This window comes from Macrotis lagotis, chromosome 7, assembly GCF_037893015.1.
Source record: "Macrotis lagotis isolate mMagLag1 chromosome 7, bilby.v1.9.chrom.fasta, whole genome shotgun sequence".
Lineage (NCBI taxonomy): Eukaryota > Metazoa > Chordata > Mammalia > Peramelemorphia > Peramelidae > Macrotis > Macrotis lagotis.
This window is the reverse complement of record NC_133664.1, coordinates 93,590,951-93,611,339: the sequence shown is the minus strand read 5'-3', so window position 1 is coordinate 93,611,339 and position 20,389 is coordinate 93,590,951. Positions and strand designations below refer to the sequence as shown.

The following is a 20,389-nucleotide window of genomic DNA, read 5'->3' as shown; positions in this document are numbered from 1 at the left end:
GGTGAGGGAAGGGAGGAAGATGAGGAACCCAAAACCTTACAAAAAATAAATGTTGAAAACTATCTTTCCATGTAATTGGAAAAAATACAAAATATGTAAAAGAATTAGAAGTTAGACTGTAAAGCCTCTGAGGTTCTTAATCTATTGGCTCATATGCCTTTTCTCCTCCACACCTTTGCTCACTTGTAATGCTATCCCTTTTCTTCTCTGAACTTCCAGAATTGCTTGAATAACATCCTATCTAGGAAGATTTTCTTCTTTCTTCAGCCACCTCAGCCCATATAAAGTAATATATCTATATCCCTCATTAGGATTCTAAATTACTAACAGTTTACAACACTTATGTGACATTAGCATTTAGAATTTTATTGTTGATTATAATCTGATTTGAATATATCTTATCTTCCTGGAAAGAATTCAAACCTTGCCTCTCATACTGCCCTTTCCCCCATAGCTTCAAGTCCAGTGCATTATGCATAGGAGGTTTCCTAATATCTATGAAACAACTTTGATAAATTCAAGATGAGTGATTCATCATTAATTAAGGGAAACATGTCAATTTTTTGCAACCCAACTAAACTTCTATGGTGAGTACCTTTTTATTTTCTCCCCCTCCCCCACCTTGGTGTCTTAGTGACTTGGTGTCAAAGGCAGAAAAATGAAATTGGCCTGAATGGACCTGGGATCTGACCCTATAGAGCAATGCTGGGTTCTTATATAAGCCTCTTTTAACTGCCTCCTTCTGAAGTAGCTACTCAATCACAACCACATCCTTTAAACATCTATTTACCAATCTTTTGCTAAATAACACACATATGTAACATATATGTACACATATATGTAAATGTATAAGAAACAACTCCTGATTCAAGAGGTACATACATCTCTTGGGGGAGCCAAGCTGAGGAATAAACATTGGGCTTAAAAAAAGGAAACCTCCATTTGACTCCTAGTTCTGATGCTCATGAACTTTATGATGATCATTGCTCCATCTCCCTTTCTTCATTTATTTTTTGCCTCTGACACTGTGGACCAGCCACTCTTCTTCTCACTGTGTTCTTGTGACTGTCTGATCATCCCTCAGTCTCTTTTGCAGGCTCATTATCCATAGATACCTCCTGAATATGGATGTTCCCCAAAGTTCTCTCCTCAGCCCTCTTTTCAGCTCGCTTTCTGTACTTTTCCATTATCTCTATGCAGATGATTCATGGCTCTTTCTATGCTGCCCCAGTATCACTCTTGAGCTTTAGGTCCAAAAGTTTTGTTGCTGTTCAGTCATTTCACAGTTGTATCTGACACTTCCAACTTCTGGGGTTTTCTTGGCAGAGATCCTGGAATGGTTTGTCATTACCTCTTCCAGCTCATTTTATAGATGATGAAACCAAGGCAAACAGGGAGAAGTGACTCGTGCAGGGTCCCACAGCCAGTCGTCCTGACTCGGCCCACACTGCCTATTGCCTGTTGGACATTGTTTGGCCCTGGATCCCCAGAAACCTCTCAAGCTCAACATATCCAAAACTAAATTCTTTTTCTTTCCTGCCATAGTTCAGTTGATCTGCCTTTACCCCAACTGGTTATTTTGGCATTGCATAAACAGGGCCTTGCAGCATCTGCCTTCTGATAAGGGAGATATCTCGAGGGGGTGATCTCATCAAATACCATCTTAATAATATTTGCCAAAATGGGAGTCAGAGAGTTACTGAAGTAAATACAAATGACAAATCTTCTCATTCTTGACTATTTATTCAAATAATGCTTAGTGTTTTTGTCCTATGATTAGTTTATTCTCTCCATGTGAATTTTGCAAGAGCAGAGGCATCAAGGACTCTGCCCTCAGGTCAACAACTCTCTAGAGTGAAGCCTCAATCAGATTAAAATGTAATTGAGTAATGTTTAACAAAATAAATACAGATACAACAAAACACAGATAATGCCAGATATTAAAACTTAGTCAGTAGGTCATTCTCAGGGATCCTTATGCATGGATTGGGAACTCCAGCTTCTACTTGAGTTTGACATCAGTGGAGGAGGATGACTTGGTCTCATCATTTTCTCCTCCTCTCTGCCTCCTGACTTCCCTGGTTCCTTCAAGTCTGAGCTAGGCTCCGGTCTTCAAGAAGCCCCTTCTGATTCCTCTTCCAGCCAGTGTCTTCCCCACATTAATTACCTCCAACTGATCCTGTACTTAGCATATTTATTTGTAATTATTGGCATATTGTCTCCCTGTTTAGAATTGAAGCTCTTAGAGTAGGGCTTTTTGCCTTCCTTAGTTTTTGTTCTTGTTTTTCCTTAGCATGGGGCAGCGAGGTGGTGTTGTAGAAGTCAGTAAGACTCATCTTTCTTGAGTTCAAGTCTGGCCTCAGGCACCTACCCACTGAGCAAGTCATTTAATCCCATTTGCCTCAGTTTCCTCTTCTGTAAAGTGAGCTGGAGAAGGAAACAGCCAACCACTCCATGATCTTTTGCCCAGAAAACCCCCAATGGGGTCATGGAGACTCAGACATGATCAAAAAATGACTCAACCACAAAGGACATAGTATTCCTGATACCTGGTAAGTATGCTACTGATTGATAGTCTTTGATATTAGGTGGGAGTACTTAATGACCTTCTCTGATTGTTGTCTAGATGAAACTCATGATATGAGAGGAAAATGACCTAGGATAAAGGTGTGATTCCTACTTTATTGCATGGGTGTGCTTGGTGAGATGTTCAGAACCTTCACTCCAAACTGTTCACAAAGGGATCATAAAGTGAGAGACAGAAAAGACCTTTGATGTCTAGTCTCCCTTCCCCCAATTTTAAGGATGAAGAAACTGAAGATAAGAGAAGCTAAACCATAAAAAGGTAACTGGCAGAACCAAGATTCATGCACAGGTACAGGGATCTCTTCACTGTGCCAACCACAGTGACATGGGTCCAAACCTACAAGTCCTCTGGAAAATGGGGGCCACACCAATGTTGGGTGATGGGGTCTCTGGCACTGTGTTGAGAGCTAGTGAGGCAATGTCTAGTTTTTATTAACTGTAATAGCAAAGGGATCAATTCTTGTCAGAAATAGAAATATAAACAAGTTTGTCCCATATACTTTTATTTTGTACAGAGCAGATCTATAGGAATATCTAGGGACCTAACACCAGCCATTGTTGATCCCTAGGCCCTACTTTGCAAACCACTGCACTAAAGTAGGGGTTATGGCTATAATACTAATTAAATGTTTATTGACTTTATTGATTCTAATTCTTATTCTCAGAAGAATGAAGGTTTTATGAATGCAGAAATTCTGAAATTCCCCTACAGTGTTTATACATAATAAACTCTTAAATGATTGACTGAATGAATGGTTTTCTTAAGCTGTTCCACACACTGCTTTATCACAGAGGTAGGCGATGGACAACTAGGTGATATAGTGGATAGAGCATGGGGGTCTAGAATCAAGAGAGTTTTCTTCCTGGTTCCAAATCCTGCCTCAAACACTTCCTAGTTGTATGACCCTGGACAAGTCATTTAACCCTGTTTGCCTCAGTTTCTACATTGTAAAAAGAGTTGAAGAAGGAAATGGCAAATCAGTATTTTTGTCAAGAAAACCTCAAATGGGGTATCAGACACAAGTGAAAAACAACAATTCCAGGAATCAAGATTTAGGATAGAATAGTAGAAAAAATAGATATTATCAATCACCAAATCTTCCTGAGCCTTTTTTTTTAAATCTGGAAAATGGAAATAGTAACGTTACTTGCACAGCCTAACTTATGGAGTTCTTATGAGGAAAATGCTTCGTAAAGCATAGAATGAAATATAAATGTGATATTATGATTCATAACCACCAGCTCCCATTTAGACCAGTACAGAAACTCCTTCATTCATCTCAACAGGGCAAGACCTGAGTCAGAACCTTGTCATTTTCACTACATTGCACAACCCTCTTGGAAAACCTGACTTTAGGGAGCATGATTTGAAAATGAAAACAAGTTGAAGACAAAAATAAATTTGATAGACTGGGAAAAAATACTTTCAGCAATTATGACAAAAATTATCTTTGAAAATTTTATTGGAATTTATATAAATAGTTAAGAGTAACACCCACACCAGATGGATAAATGGTTAAAAGGTATTAATTAATTAATTTTGAAAACAAGTAAAAAGAGTGTGAAATTCACTAATAATTCAAGAAATGCAAATGATTTTGTATCAATTTACACTCATTGAATTGGCACAAAAAAAATTAAAAGCAACAAAACCCAAGGTTGACAGAGTTGTGGAATAATAACCAGCTGAACTCATGTGTGTATGGTTTTTTTTTTCTGCAAGGCAAATGGGGTTAAATGGCTTGCCCAAGGCCACACAGGTAGGTAATTATTAAGTGTCTGAAGCCGGATTTGAACCCAGGGACTCCTGACTCCAGGGCCGGTGCTTTATCCACTGCACCACCTAGCCTCCCCATGTGTGTTTTGAATGTTATTTTATTTTGCTGAATTACATGCAAAGATAGTTTTCAACATTCATCTTTTCATAAGTTTTTGAATTCCACATTTTTCACTGCTCTCCCTTCTCTTCCCCCACTCCATGATAGTAAGCAATATGATATAGGTAATACATATACACAATCATGTGAACCCATATAAGGCTGAATTGCAAACTGGGGGAGTCTTTTTGGGTGCAACATATTAAGAGTTAGCAAAAAATACTCATCGCTTTTGACCTATTATTAGAAATATTTATTAAGAGGATTATATATAATTGTACAGGTATAGCCTATATCTGATTAATCATTGTCACGAAGAGGGGGTGAGGGAAGGAAGGGAGGTAGAAAAATGTCAAACTCAAAAGCTTACAAAAAGATGAATGGTGAAAACTATCTTTGCACATAACTGGAAGATATAAAATAACATTCTAAAAAAAGAGGATTATAAAAAATAAAATAATGAACTACTATCAATGAACTTCAAAGATATTTATATATTTATAGCAACATGATATTTGTAATTGCAAAGAACTAAACTGATTGTGCAGTAGTTGGGGAAGCCCTGGGAATTCCCCTGTACCTGGAATGCTCTTGATCATCACCTTTACCTCCCAGAGTCCTTGGCTTATTGCCACTTTCTGCAGGAGGCCTTTCCCAGTTCCCTCAATTGCTAGTGCCATTACCTTTAATGTTTCCTTATATCTGCTCTGGGTGTATCTTGTATATAGCTATTTATTCATATTTCATCCTATCAAAAAGGAATTTCTTGAAGGTAAGGGCCTTTATAACCTTGGTACTTAGCAAAAGTGATGCCCAAAAAACCCCAATCCAATAAAAAACAAACAGCCATGGAAACTCTTTTCAAAATGTACAAAAGAGAAAAGTAGGTTCAAAAAAAGAAAAAGCACAGACACACAAGGCAATTTTTAAGAAAGGTGTAGAATTTATTATATACTTTTTTAAATCAAGCAATATGAAATAAAAGTTTAAGGTTTCATAAAGAATCCTCTCTTTACATTTTACTGAAGTAATGTAATATTCTTTTTTGGGGGTGTTTAACTTCAAAATAAAATTGAAAATTAAGTTTATTTAGGTGAAAAAGTAGGCATAATGATTGGTAATTATTTTTTTTTACTGGTTACCTTTTACTAGTAACAATGAAGCCCAAGTTTAAGAAACCAAAAAAAACCATATACAAATAAAGTGATACATGGTCAAAAAAAATGGAAATTGACCAAAGGAATAATTAATAAGATGTTATATATACACATAATATGTTAATATTTTAACTAATTTAAAACTTAAAGTTTTAAAATTTTATTTTAAAAATGTACTCATGTTATTCAAATTTAAGTATCTAATCATTTATTGAAGTAAATATTGAAGTAAATATTAATGACTTTTTTCCTTTGGAAGTCCATTCTTTTTAAATTTTTTTTTCTTTTTAAATTTTCTTTTAACTTAAATATTTTATTTATTTTGAGTTTTACAATTTTCCCCCTAATCTTACTTCCCTCCCCCCACCCCCACAGAAGGCAATTTTTCAGTCTTTACATTGTTTCCATGGTATTCATTGATCCAAATTGAATGTTATAAGAGAGAAATCATATTCTTAAGGAAGAAACATAAAGTATAAGAGATAGCAAGATCAGACAATAAGATATCAGGTTTCCCCCCGCTAAATTGAAGGTAAGGGGCAGCTAGGTGGCACAGTGGATAACGCACCGGCCCTGGAGTCAGGAGTACCTGGGTTCAAATCTGGTCTCAGACACTTAATAATTACCTAGCTGTGTGGCCTTGGGCAAGCCACTTAACCCCATTTGCCTTGCAAAAACTGAAAAAAAAAAAATGAAGGTAATAGCCCTTGGTCTTTGTTCAAACTTCACAGTTCTTTCTCTGCACACAGATGTCACCATGACTTTTTTTTAAGACCAAGTTCAGAAATTCAGAGAGAAGAATCTTGTTGGTAATGGATGGGGGTTTTATTCCTGGATCAAGATGTCCAGTCTGCTTTCAGTACACTGAACTTTGGCAAGGGTAATTGAGAAGCGTAAGAATGCACAAGAGGTTTCAGAAACAACAAAAAAAGAAAAAACAATAACCATCTCTATCTCCTTGATGAATTGCCTTTCCTCTTTCCTGAAAAAGTTTCAGAGTGTAGCAAAATTTTTAGGAGTAGGTGGGACCCAAGGCTCACTCTGACCCCGAAGTTCTGGTATTTTAGAAAAACTCTAGAACCAATGACCCACGTAAATAGGGTGAATTACCAAATTACCATCTATTACAATGAGCGTTTTCCTTTGTTTTGAGTTTGGTAGCCTGTTACATAAACAGGTTGGGATTAAAATGCCAACTACAGTTGCCTATCATGGGAATTATGTTATCCCCCAAATCACTTATATATCCCATGGAAATCTTTTCATCATGTAGAGGGCTGAGATATGTAAAGTCTTCTATCTTTTTTGCAAGAGTAATGGAACTCTGTCTCCATGATAATTTGTGTTTACAGATCTGAATATCATAATAAACTCCCTATTTAGCAGAAATCTCTCTCTCACACAAGTATTTATGACTTACAAGAGAGGCTTCATTGTGGAAAATAGAATAGCATATATGTAGTTCATGGGAACACAGTGTTCAAAAGCAGTGTGAACTGCCTGTTGGACATTTCAAATTGGATGGTCTACAGACATCTCACATTCAACAAGTCCCCAAAGAAGAGTTCATTATCTTCTTTCAGACACTCACTGCTCTTCTAAATTACTCTATTCTTGTCAAGGGCATTGCCATGCACCCAAATTCTATACCCTGGCCTCATCCTTAACTTCTCATTATCATTCACCCCATATATCCTATCAGTTCAAATCTTGTAGTTCCTTTCTCCAAGACGTCTCTTGTATAAATCCTCTTTTTTCTATTCAAACAGATGCTACCTTTAGATACTACATTGAGGCCCTCATCACCTCCTCCTTGTATTATTATAATAGACTGCTAGTTGGCTTCTCTGCCTCCAGTCTCCTCACTCCCATTTATCCTCCACACAGCTGCTGATCTTTCTAGACTTGGTCTTACATCCTACTAAGACACTAAGTGTACCAAGCCCAGGGGAAGTTCCTGAACCAAAGATGAGGGTCAATGGCAGAAACCAATCTATTTGGCAGAGTAAACCAGCTATATGTGACCAGTCACTTTATTCTGAGACTTTCCTTTTTTTCTGGGATATTACACATGTCTAGTGGTATGATAATACATTGGTAATGGGTAATACAGCAGTTACCTATGGATAATATGCCAATGCTTTCTCTCAAGGAAAGACAGGAAGATTGTCTTTTTAATCAAATCACTAATTCCATTTTCTCTATTTAGGGACAATTAGTGGTTTCTTTGTGTTAGGGACAAGACAGAGGAGATGGAATAGGGAAGAGATTGTTTTTAAGAATAGTACCTATTCAGTGAAGTTTTATGTTGTTATCCAATCACAGCAACTAGGTGGTATAATGGCAGATTTGAAGTTAGAAGGACCTGAGTTCAAATTTGTCCTTAGCTGTGTGATCTTAGGCAAATCAGTTAATTCCATTTGCCTCAGCTTCCTTATCTGTAAAATGAGCTAGAGAAGGAAATGGCAAACCACTCCAGTATCTATGCTAAGAAAAGCCCCAGTGGGGTCAAATGAAGAATTGGACACAATTGAGCAACAACAATTCATAACAGTCCCCGAAAATTAGTTTGATTAAGTTTATGATTTGAATGACTGAATTTTTGGGGACTGAAGATTTACAATTAAAATTTGCATGATATACCCACTGCTTTTATAAAACACTTTTTCTTTTACTTCCAAATTGCATACATTGGTATTATTGGGGCACACCTCTATCCATTAATCCTTACTTCAAACTACTCTCCAATGCAAACATTTATATTTCTAGGAGCCAGAATCCTTACTGATTTACAAATATACCATATCATTTCACCCCTGTGCTTCCAATCATGTGGATGTGTTTTGGTTTTAACTCTGGAACTTCCTATTCTCCTCTCTGTCCATCTACATGCCTTCATGAAGTCTTCTCTTCATTGAAAACAGTGTCAACTGCCTATTGGACACTTCCAATTGGATGTTCTCCAGGCATCTCACATTCAACATGTCCCCAAAAGGAGTTCATTATCTTCTTTCAAACACCCACTGCTCTTCCAAATTACTCTTTTCTTATCAAGGGCATTGCCATCCTTCCTGCCACCCAAATTCTGTACCTTGGCCTCATCCTTAACTTCTCATTCTCATTCACCCCATGGAAAAAAGACCATCTGGGTTTGAATCCCACCTGTGACCCTGAATACCTATGTAACCATAGGAATCTCTTTTAACCTCTCAAGTCTCCATTTCCACATCAGTAAAATGAAGGGGTTGCAAGGGATGACCTTTAAGGGCCTTTTAAATTCTAGATTCACGAGCCTATTTCTTCTTAGCAATTACCATCTGGTCAACACAATTTAGCATGCAATACTGCCTTCTATTGTTTGCTGTTAACATGTCAACAGCTTTATTAAAAAGCAGAACCAGAAAAGTCTTAGGACTATTGTATGGCTCTTTTGAACTTACAAATTCTTCTAACCAAAAGTCAAATGCTTAGTAAGCACTCAACATAATCTTTGGTTGTTGAATTTGCTGATTACTTTACCTGTCTTACCTTTATAAAAAGGTAGGAGCCAGATAGCAGAAAGACAGTGAACAATTCTTACTTAGGTGTGTGACCCAGGACTTCAACTTTTTTCAGCTTCAGTTCCCTCATTTGGAATTGAGAAGGTTGAGCTAGATGATTTCTGAAAGCTTTTCTGGCTAAGAATCCTACAATCCCAAGATCTCAATATGAAAACAAGTCCCTGGGCCCTGTCTCCCAGGGACCTTGGTATATTAAACTCAGAAGATGTTTGAATTCAATTAAGTGATTATGGGCAGCAGGGGGAGATCTTACTTGGATACCTAAAATCACCCTATACAGGTGATCTTTGGTTATCAGTTCTGTCTTTGAGATTAATTTTCTATATTATTTATTTCACTTAAGCAGCAGTAGGGCTCCAGGGAGGACATCAAACCAAGATATGAGCCCTGGTACTCTTCAAAGGGGTTTGTAATGGCAAGAGAACGTGAGAATATGCGGGAGGGCCTTCCTGCCATCAGCCAACAGGTCAACACCGAATTCAGTTTACACCAGTCGTTGCTTATTATGGGTGTGCTGCTGACACTCATGGAAAGTGATTAGATAGGGACAGGCCCAGGGGAAATTTTGATTAAATGGTATTATTCACTTTCTTTATTAAAAAAATATTTTTTTGAATGGCCCTCCAATTCCTGACCCACTCCCGTTTAGCTCAACCTTTCTTGCTGCTACATAATTATGAGACCATTCTTGTCTTCAGACTCCTTCATTCCTCTCCTCCAGTGATAGTGAGCTATTCATAGCATCCCTGTTTCTCCTACCCTGCCTGCTTTCTTCCTTCCACTGAAGGGCCCTTCCTAATCCCCAGGAATGTGATTCTCCATAAATAATTCAGGGCCACCCAGTCTGACCTGTTATTTGTAAACACTCCAGTGGGTAGATACCCCACCCTTCTGAGAGGCAAGAGAAAGAGGACAAATTCTGTGGGAAGAAAGCAACCTTGCTATAAGAGGCATGGAGGTGAGGAGCAGTAGGAACTAAGGAATCTTAGGAGAAAGGAAAATTCAACACAAACCTTGGACATATTTCCTGGAAGCAGGAAAATTTGTGAAGCACTTTTTAAAAACATTTTTGTTTTAACTGGATGGGAGGGGGTATGCTACCTTTTATTTCCCTTTTTTGTCTAGTACTTCTCTTCCGTCAGTGATGCTCCCCCTCTTCTTTTTTTTTTCTACTTAATATTAAGACAGTTTATTCTTTTTTTCTCCCTACAGTACCCATAATATACATTTTCTGAAGGCTTTGGAGACCATCAATTTCCCAAGCAATGTAACTGAGCAACTGACTTTTTTAGACTATTTGCTTAAAAAAAGTGTGAGTCAAAGGAAAAAATTCAAGCTAAGGAACACTTATATTGAATAGTCTTTACTTTCAAGTGACCATAAGTGTACTAAATGTAACAAGGTATTCATAAGCACCTGAGTTCTGTCAGCTGGTTCTGTTTCATCAAGGGTAACTCAAAGGATTCTAAATGGCTCTATCAGTAACATTATTATACTAAAACTCATCTAGATAGGGCCATTTTAAGCATTCCCATTTCTTTCCAATATTTCTCTGATGTTTACAATAATGAAGACCTTGAGAATGCTGCTTAGAATACATATTCAAATACATTTTAACTCCTTTCTTGGATTTTTCTTGGAAAACATGTAGCACTCTCCAGGTTACCAACTAAAAGGCACAAAAAAGCTGTACTCAATAAATGAATTAGTATGAAATAAGAAAAAAAGAATATTAACTATTTGGATGAGCTTTCAGTCTTTTTTTTTTTTTTTTGCAAGGCAAACAGGGTTAAGTGGCTTGCCCAAGGCCACACAACTAGGTAATTATTAAGTGTCTGAGACTGGATTTGAACCCAGGTACTCCTGACTCCAGGGCCAGTGCTTTATCCACTATGCCACCTAGCCACCCCTGAGCTTTCAGTCTTTATGAAGCTAGATTCTCTAGATTCCAAAAAGATTGAAGTACTATACCAAATACTATACAGAAATAATTTAAAATCTTTATAGAAGAATGTAATTGCAGCATGGATAAAGCTTCACATTCTACAATAGGGCAACTGAACTGTCAATCCATCTTTCAAATGTGACCTTATTCCTTTTATCTTATCCATTTATGCAGTAGTTCTCATGGATTTCTGGATGGATGTCACACACAAAAGCCAACAGGTTTCCGAGGACTTCTTCCCTGTTCCTCTGGAAGTGGTTTTGGAGGACAGACATCTTCTCCAAGGTTTCCTTCTCTACTTCAGAGCTGCAACTACCATGGCTACCAAAAGCCACAGCTTCTTTGGCTTTAAACTCTCTCTCTCTCTCTGTAGTCAGTACTGCTCAATTTCAGCCTGAACTTTCGCTTGCTTCAGTCTCCGGTTCTTCCCGTTTGCAGGCCTCAGAAACCTCGGTGGCGTGCTTCTCCCCCTGCAGCAGCTGCTGAATCCCCTGCGACTGTCTGGCCATGGCGATACCCAGGCAGCTAGGCCTCAAAAGCTCCCGGCCCTTCTTTCTGAACTTCTGCTTCCCGGCACATCAGGCGACCAGCCTGCTCCCCTCTCTTCTCTAGGAGTCTTAGAACCTCATGCTTCTCTCAAGATATTAGGAGACACTGTTGTTGTGCCCTTGCCAAGGGCAAGTTGTGCCCTTGAACTTGGCACAAAAACAATCCTTGGCACTACCTCTCTGGATGATCTCACCTTTTGCCAAAATTACAAAATTATTGTACTGCTTTGACCAGCACCCAGGTGTTCTGGTCACAAAGCCCGGCCATGAATCAAACTTGTCACTGTTGTGATTATTCATTGTTAGGGCTGCAACTCACTGCACAATCATTGCTGTAAGTATTGAGATGTTCCCACACTGCCTTGGGTCCCTTACTAGGAGGGGGCCCCCAGGTGAGTGTGCTGCCCTCCTTGCTTGCAAGGAGTTTCCCTTACTTTAAAATTAAAGTGCCGTTTAATTCCTGACTCTGCTGTCTTTGACCCACTGTTTGGCTCTAGCTATCCACAGGTTGGAGGCTGCTTCAACCCTAGCTGTCTAAGGTCTTACAAATTTGACTGTTTTCCTCAAGCTGCTCTGAAACTCCAGACTACTCTCTCTACGAGCCTCTAAACTCAGATGAACTTATCTCACATTCTTCTGCAAAGAACCTCAATGCATAGCAGACAGGTGGGTGCCTTATTCTATCTAAATAGAAGTTAAGGTGATAAGTCCTTGGAGTCCTCCAGCTCCTGACCTATCCTAGAACCTGATAACTTCCCTCCTCATGTGAATGGCTAGAGAGATGTCCTGTGACATCATAGAGAAGCCACACCATCCCTGTGGCTTCAGAACTTCAGTATATGCAGGTATTTGATGGACACGGCTGTATTTCCAAAGGAGATGGATGAGTCAACAGTAAATCAATTAAACCCCTTTAGGCTTCAAATCTGTCTCCAACTTATCTCCAAACCTAAATATTGCTACTCTGCTTTACTGTACCACCTACATTACTATCTCTGAAACTTGTCTCCTTCTCTTCCTTATGTTCATATCTCACCCTTCCTTCAGGAAACTGTCTCTAATACTATATTTCTTAGGGAGATGATTCAATAGCCCAATTCCTCAGTCTCTTTAAGTCTCATGACTTCTTTCAATCCATCTTAACTACATATAGAAATGGTCATTCTCAAGATTTCACCATTACCACAAATGTTCTACTTTATTGACTAGAAATTTTGACATTTCCTTATCTGATCCTAACTTCCTATTATTCCACTTTTCCCTATGTCTCACCCTTTCTAAACCTTCTGTTTGCACTCACAGAGACTTGCAAGCCCTCCATTCCACAGTTCTTTCTCAGGCTATTATTTTGGTTATGACTTTACTTTCCTCCCTCTCCGATTTCAACTCAGACAAATCAACCCTTCACTGTCCCCTGCTCTCAAATTTCTTATCCTTTGTTCTAAAGCCACTCACCCGTTGGTGAACCTTAACTCTGGATTATTCCCACAAACCAGCTCATCTTGAAGGAGATGGGGGGAGACTCATAATCTTACTGACTGGGTGCATTACAAATTCACATTATCCACCCTTAACTAGGCTCTCACTGCAGTATCAGTCCTTTCATCCTCCTTTAATTTATTCCCTAATTCACAAACTTACCCTGTGCTTTCTCTTCCTCAAGCCTTTTACACCTATCCTTAATTTACAGAGAAAACTGAGTCCAATTCTTAGCTCCCTCTTCTCCCTTTTAACCTCCCCCCCGCATCATCTTTCATTCTTCTTCTTTCCCAAGGTCTGACAAAGAAGTGATCATTCTTATGAAGGCCAACCATCCATACGTGCATCCTTGCTCTCTTTTATCTCCAACCTTATCCTACATAATGTTTCCTGTTCTATTGCCTTCCAACATGCCTAAGTTCCCTTTTAAACACATTTTCCCTAGAGCTATCATTTCCTCAAGAAATTATCCTCTCCTCCTTCTTAAAATCCTTGAAAAAGCTGCTCATACTTATTGTTTCCACTTCTCAACTCTTAATTCTGGATCACAACCTCTTCACTCACCTGAAACTGCTCTATTCAAAATTATCCATGATTTCCTCTTGACCAAATCTGAGGCCCTTGTCTCTACCTGGTGTGCTGTCCACTCTTTACTCCTAGATCCAATCTCTTCTCTGTCTTTTCTCTCCTTGTTCTCCTACATCTTTAAATACTGTTGCTAGATCATCATCCATGATGCCATGTGGGTGTCCCCTAAGGTTCTGCCATAGACCCTTCAATCTCGTCTCTCTTCACTTTACTATTGGTAACCTCATCAGGTTTCATGAATTTCGACTTCTACAGCATCTCTCACATCTGACCCTCTCTCTCCATGCACACACCTACCACTTTAGTTCAAGCCTTCATCACTTTTCACTTAGATTATTACAACAATCTCCTAAATGGTCTTCTTTCCTCAAGGTGCTCCTCACTACAACCTTCTCATCTAATATTGCCAAAGCAGTTGTTGATAGGACATGAGACTTTCCTACTCAATGAATTCTGGTAGCTTCATAGGCTCGCATCTCTCCTTCTTTTCTCTTTTTCCTTCTCTCTCCTCCTTATTCCCTCATATATGACACCCCAACTTACATTATATCATGAACTCCTTGAGGACAAGGACTGTTTTTGACTTTCTTTGTAGCTCCATAACAGCTCAGCACCTAGAATTGATTGTTCAGTCATTTCTAACACTGTGATTACAGTTGATACTTTCATGGCAGAGATACTGAGTGGTTTGCATTTTCCTCTCCAGCTCATTTACAGATGAGGAAACTGAGGCAAAGAGGGTGAAGTGACTTGTCTAGGGTCACTTCAGTCCCAGCATTCTATCCATTTCAACACCTGGCATGGAGTTGACCCTTAATGGATGCTTATTGACTCGAATGATTGGACTTTTGTGCCAGCTGGACCCCAACCTGAAATATAATTCCCCCTTACCTCTGTCTTATGAAGTCTCTCTCTCTCCCTTTAAGATGTAATTCAACAATAATCCAGGAGAACAATTTCCATAATAATAACTGTACAGGGAAGATAAACTTTGGGAGGCTGAAGAACTCTGGTCATGAATCATGATTCCAGAGAACTAATAATGATGCAGACTATCCCCATTCTAACAGAGAGGTGATGGGTGGACTTACGATGTAAAATGAGGCACATATTTCTGGACGGGGCCAATGGGGCAATCTGAACTATGCATATTTTTTTTTTTTTTAGTTTTTGTAAGGCAGTGGGGTTAAGTGGCTTGCCCAAGGTCACACAACTAGGTAATTATTAAGTGTCTGAGGCTGGATTTGAACTGAGATACTCCTGGCTCCAGGGCCAGTGCTCTATCCATTGCATCACCCAATTGCCCCTGAACTATGAATATTTTTAAAGATGCAAGTTAAGCATCATAAAGCCTTTCTTAATTCTTCCAGATTAGCTGCACTTTCTCTCCCACATCACATTTAACTACTTTGAATGGATGTGCACTTAATTCACTTTATGCTGCTTATATTTATACATGCACTTGTCCCCAATTAGAAGATAAGCTCCTTGAGAGTTTCATTCTCTTTATTTTTGTCCCCAGCTCTTAGTACTCTGACTGGTCCCTAATAAAATACTTATGGATTGATTGATTAATTGATTGATTGTGATCCAGTATTATTATTTAACACCTCCCCACCATACTGAAAGTGGATGCTCAATGGGTAGGAGATGCTGCTAGCAGGATTATGGGGCCACCAAGTCTGGGAAAAGCATTTATAAGGGAAGTGTAAGGAGAAGGAAGGACAGTGACTGTTGCTGGTAGATAATTAGACTGGTCACAACCTGCCACTTTTGAATATATTTGGCTATCAGCACAGACAGAACCAGACGCGTGTAAGCTTCCAGGGCCTTCTAGGGTGCAGTGACATTCACTGTCTATGTCTCCAAGGGAATTTCCTTTATATGGGAATAGCCTCTTGTCTGTGGCTCCTTCCCTCTGATGGTCTAGTGTGTTGTAGCTATGTCTGTGAGCCCCACAATAAACAGGGACAGGGGTGGGGGCTCGTTTCCTGGGCAGGATCTGTGATGTTGAGGCAAGTGTGATATAGTCCTAGGCTGCATATCTGCATCTTTTTGCCACTGCGAATGAATGAGATCCTTCCTCATGCCTCCCCCACCAACCCCCTTAACCTCAACCCTCCCAAGCATACAAATCAACGGGCTCCTTCAGAACAAGGACAATGTTTTATACTTCTTTGACAGCCTTCCCTCTCTCCTGCCACCTCGACAGCCCCTAGTGTGTATGGTTACTTGTGCAAAATAAATGAGTTCATAAAATGACACCCCATGCAGTCATAAGGATTTCTTTAGAAACAACTCCCTTTTGTAAAGACTGACAGATTGCTTTCCATGGGGGTGGGGGGAGGAAAGTAAGATTGGGGGGGGGAAATTGTAAAACTCAAATAAAAACTTTAATAAAAGAAAAAAAAATAAAAAAAACAACAACACCCTTTTGTTTTTCATCAGGCTTCCAGGCTGAAGAGTCAGAGAACTTCCTGACCTCTTGAGCAGACTTTCCATTTAGAGGTCTTGCTCTCATCATTTGGTCATCCTTATCTTTCTTTCCTTCCACCTTTCTGAAGCTGCCATTCTGCCTCTACATAAAAATACAAGTGCCTCTTGTATCCCAGACTCCAAGGGTGAGAAGAGTGTGGTACAGACTTGACCAATTAGGGCAGTGAATAAGCAGTCCATCTGAATGAATGAAACTCAGGTGAGAAGAAGGAAGTAGTCTCCTGCAGAGGCTTTCCATCACTGCAGGAAAAATCAGTGGCCTCTCATGACTCCCCCCACTCCCAGCAGGATTTTAATAACAGACTCCAGAAATGTCCCAGACCTGCTGAAAGGTAGCCCTTCAAGAACCATTTTGCTTTTATCTAATGATCTTTATCTCCTTCAATATAAGTTTAATCAGCAGCCTCTGGGATCTTAATTTCCATCGACTATCTTATCAAATCAACTCATTTTGTTGATACAATCAACGATTGCCCCGAGAGCGCATGGGTGTGTGTGTGTGTGTGTGTGTGTGTGTGTGTGTGTGTGTTTTGAAAGAAAGGTAGACCATTTGCCTGATCTGTTCATAGTATCACTGAGGAACAGATTTCAGTTAAAGAAAAGGTAGAGGGAAGACCTGAGTTCAAGTTCAACCTCAGACACTTGATACTTAATAGCAGGGTGACCTTGGCCAAGTCTCTTAACCCCCTTGCCTTACCTAAAAAACAGAAGAAAAGAAAAGGTAGAATAGGATCTTTCTATTTCTAGAATAGGACCATTAAGCACCAAACTGGCTCAGCGTGTGGGTCCTCCTTGAGGATGGTCAACCAAAGCCGGCATAACTGGGTTGAGACTCCAAGAGGGACATGACACTACCGTAACTGAATTTACCACCTCCTCTCTTGCATTTAAATTTGTAACTTAGCTGGCTAAAAAGGAGTGTGGGAAGCAGCATGGTGAAAGGATTGCTGAACTTGGAAGTTAGGAGAGACCTGCTTTTAAATCCTACCTCTTACACAACTAGCTAATCATTACTATTGAGCCTTAGTTTCCTTCTCTGTAAAATAGTTTTGATTATAAAAACGTTACAGAATTGATGTTGGAATCAAACTAGATATTCACATGCAAAGCACTTTTAAAATGTGATGTGCACGTCAGGTGTAATAGGAAATCAAAACTACAAAAGAGCTCTCCTTGGGAGTTGTCAATGCCTCCACAATATTCTTCCCAAACAGAGACTCTTTGATTTTCCCTAATTATCTATCCCAAGGATGAAGGTGATCTATTTTTAGAAGGGAGACTGATGCAACTGAAGGGTTGCTATAGCGACAACTGGCTGCCACAAACCCAAGTCCTGCTGCAGTTCCTCCTGTCTGTAAATAAATCTGAAAAGCTTGAGCCCAAGGGATCACATTGGGAAACCTTGCCTCTCCTGTGATTTAACTTAAGGTCCCTTGGGAAAGGCACGGTGGGGTAGGGGTTGGGGCAGGGACAGGTGTCCATGGACTCCATCCTAGGGGAGCACAATCAAACCCTAAAACTGAGCCCCTCTGAAATGGGGAAACAGATTTTCCCAAATTGTAGGAAACTTGCAGGATGGGGTACAAGTCATATGGGTGGGTGGCTCTCACTATCGTCAAGGTGAAGAAGAGGCTGAGAGAAAGAAGAGATGTCATCAATGCTGATCCAACAGGGACTCCTAAGAGAGGATTAGCTTCAGAGCAAGGGACCCCCAAAAGGAACCCCTGAAAAGGCTCAATCTTTCTGAAATCCTGTGCTAAAGATCCCTGGCTTTGTGAAGGGTGGGAAGAAGTGTTCAGTGAGATATGGAGAGGTTGGGCTGTCTCAATCATAAAGAGACAGAAGCCTCTCTCTCTCTTCCCTAATTCCAAGGAAGGAAAAGGATGGAGATTTATTCAAATCTCCAGGTAGGGGGCAATAATTTTTTGTCTTTGGTAGCCCCAGCGGGAACAGAGAAAAGGGAGAGCAGCCCAAGATGAAACAATGACTCAAAGATGTAGCTCTGGCCAATTTTGGGGGGAAGGGTCTGAGAGAAGGGAAAGGCCAGGCAAGACTAAGGAGTGAAATGCCAGTAGCAGAACTCAGTGGTTATCAAGGAAAAAAAAATCTGTATTAAGCTTTCCTTAGCTTGATATGGATGGAAAAAAGATTGGTTCTTGGGTTCTGGAAGAGCTGGGTTCAAATTTTGGGTGAGTCACTTAAACTCATTCATACCTTAGTCTCCTATCTGAAAATGCAAAGCTGAGGCAGAGGGAGAAAAGTTCCTTCCAACTTTAGTTATATGATTCTACAGATTGCTATTTATGCACTTTCAAAGTCTAAGAGATGCACCTCCTTCAGTAGGCCAATCCTGATTTGTATCACAAAAAAACAGTTCAGAGGCAGCAATTTTTTGGTATGAAAAATAGGTTTAATTTTTTCTATTTTTGACCCTGATTTTCTCTCCCCCCCCCTTTATTTCAGGGCTACAGCATGTTTTGAGGATCTTCTGACCAGTCTTGGAGTAATGTAGAGGTCACTAGGCTTGGAGTCAGGAAGACTTAGGTTCAAATCTTACCTCAGACATTTACTTGGAATGTAAACTTGAACAAGTTATTTGTAAAATAGGGGAGTTTGATGGCCTTTATAAGTTTCTTTCAGCTACAAATCTATGATTGATTCCAAATTATATCTCTTTATATTCTCACATAGAGCCCAATACTCAAATGTCAGTTGTGAATGATGATTTAAATATTGTTGAAGACTACTTCCACACTTCAATGGCTCTATCATCCCACTGATAGGTACACTCTTCCCAATAATGTAGGCTTCAATTCATAAATACCAACTCATCTTAAGCTTTTGCCCATGCTATCCTGTAACTACTTCACAAAGTTTGTACCCTATGTCCTGGGAGCCTTCATCTAGATCTCTTGACATTTCATGAACCATGGGTCCCCATTTCATTACTCATGCCTTTCCTCCTGCTTTTCACTTATTCCATCTCTTTCCCTTCTATATGCCTTTCTTGAAGGGAGGTACCATGTCTTACCCTCTTTATTGTGCTATTCCTAACTTTTAGTCTGGCAGGATATCAACAGAATAAACATTGAAGATTATTAATTGGCTGATTTTGTCATATTATCTGCTTACCTATATCCTTTAGCATAAACAAGAATTTCACTGGGCTAGGGCTTGAATCAATCATCAATCAGTAAACTGTGCTAAGTAAAGCTCTCTGCTAAGAAGTGTGGATACAAGTATGGTGTAGTCAAAGCCTGAGAATTCAGAGAAGGAAAGCTCTAAGAGGGTTGGGTTGTCGGTAAATGCTTTATCGAAGTGGGATTTGAACTGGGCCTTAAAAACAAGTATAATTTGAAGAATAAATTGCAGAGAAGTCTATCTGACTTGTCCTTTACAATTCTTTTTCTTAATGAGAGGCAGCATGTTAACAGTGAAAAAAAATTAGACTTGGAGTCAAGAGACCTGGGTTTGAGTTGAGCTCTAATACCTCCTAGTTGGGTGAACTTAGCTGGGAGTTGGACTGCTCTCTAAACTTTCAGCTATTGCAGGAGAACCAAATGAGGGTGTCCACATCTAGGACTGGTGAAAAGGAATCCTCTTGATGGTAGCCCAGACACACAGCTCTAAAGAAATCCAAGCAATGCCTGGCTGAATGGAGGATCATATGTAACAGAAAAAATTCAGCACTCAATCAATAACATTTATTAAGCATCTGGTATAAGACACTGAACATAAAGATACAAAGAATGAAAATAATCTTTTCCCACAGGGAGCTTACATTTTAGCCTCCAGAGCATCCTGCTATTTGTTCTGGATAGCGACAATAATCTAGGGCATGCCTGCTGTTCTAGAAAGACACAATACAGGCCAAAAGCTTCCTGGGGCCAGGAAACTATGGAAGTTAATTTAAACTTAAGTGATGAATTTCCTGACATTGAAGCCAAAAAGTCATTTCAATAAGAAAGAAAAGAAAAGGAAATATTTTGCTAAGAGTGCCCTCAATCTATTTTTTTTTTCTAAAGACATAATAGGGAATTTAAAAATTTCTCCCTCAGTGGGTACTTATAGAGGGTGGTCATGTAAGTAACTTAAACATTTGTGTTAGGATATTGTACTGTGATATTGGAGCTAATTGGAACTTAGTATATGC

At 39.4% G+C, this 20,389-nt stretch overlaps 1 protein-coding gene and 1 pseudogene across 8 annotated transcripts in view; both read right to left on the bottom strand.

The window, feature by feature from the left end:
* PRKAG2 (protein kinase AMP-activated non-catalytic subunit gamma 2) overlaps window positions 1-20,389 on the bottom strand; it is a 443,517-nt gene that overhangs the window by 163,165 nt on the left and 259,963 nt on the right. The gene's annotated exons all lie outside the window — the stretch shown is intronic.
* Window positions 5,840-20,389, bottom strand: part of LOC141492704 (V-type proton ATPase subunit G 1 pseudogene) — a 27,304-nt pseudogene continuing 12,754 nt past the window's right edge.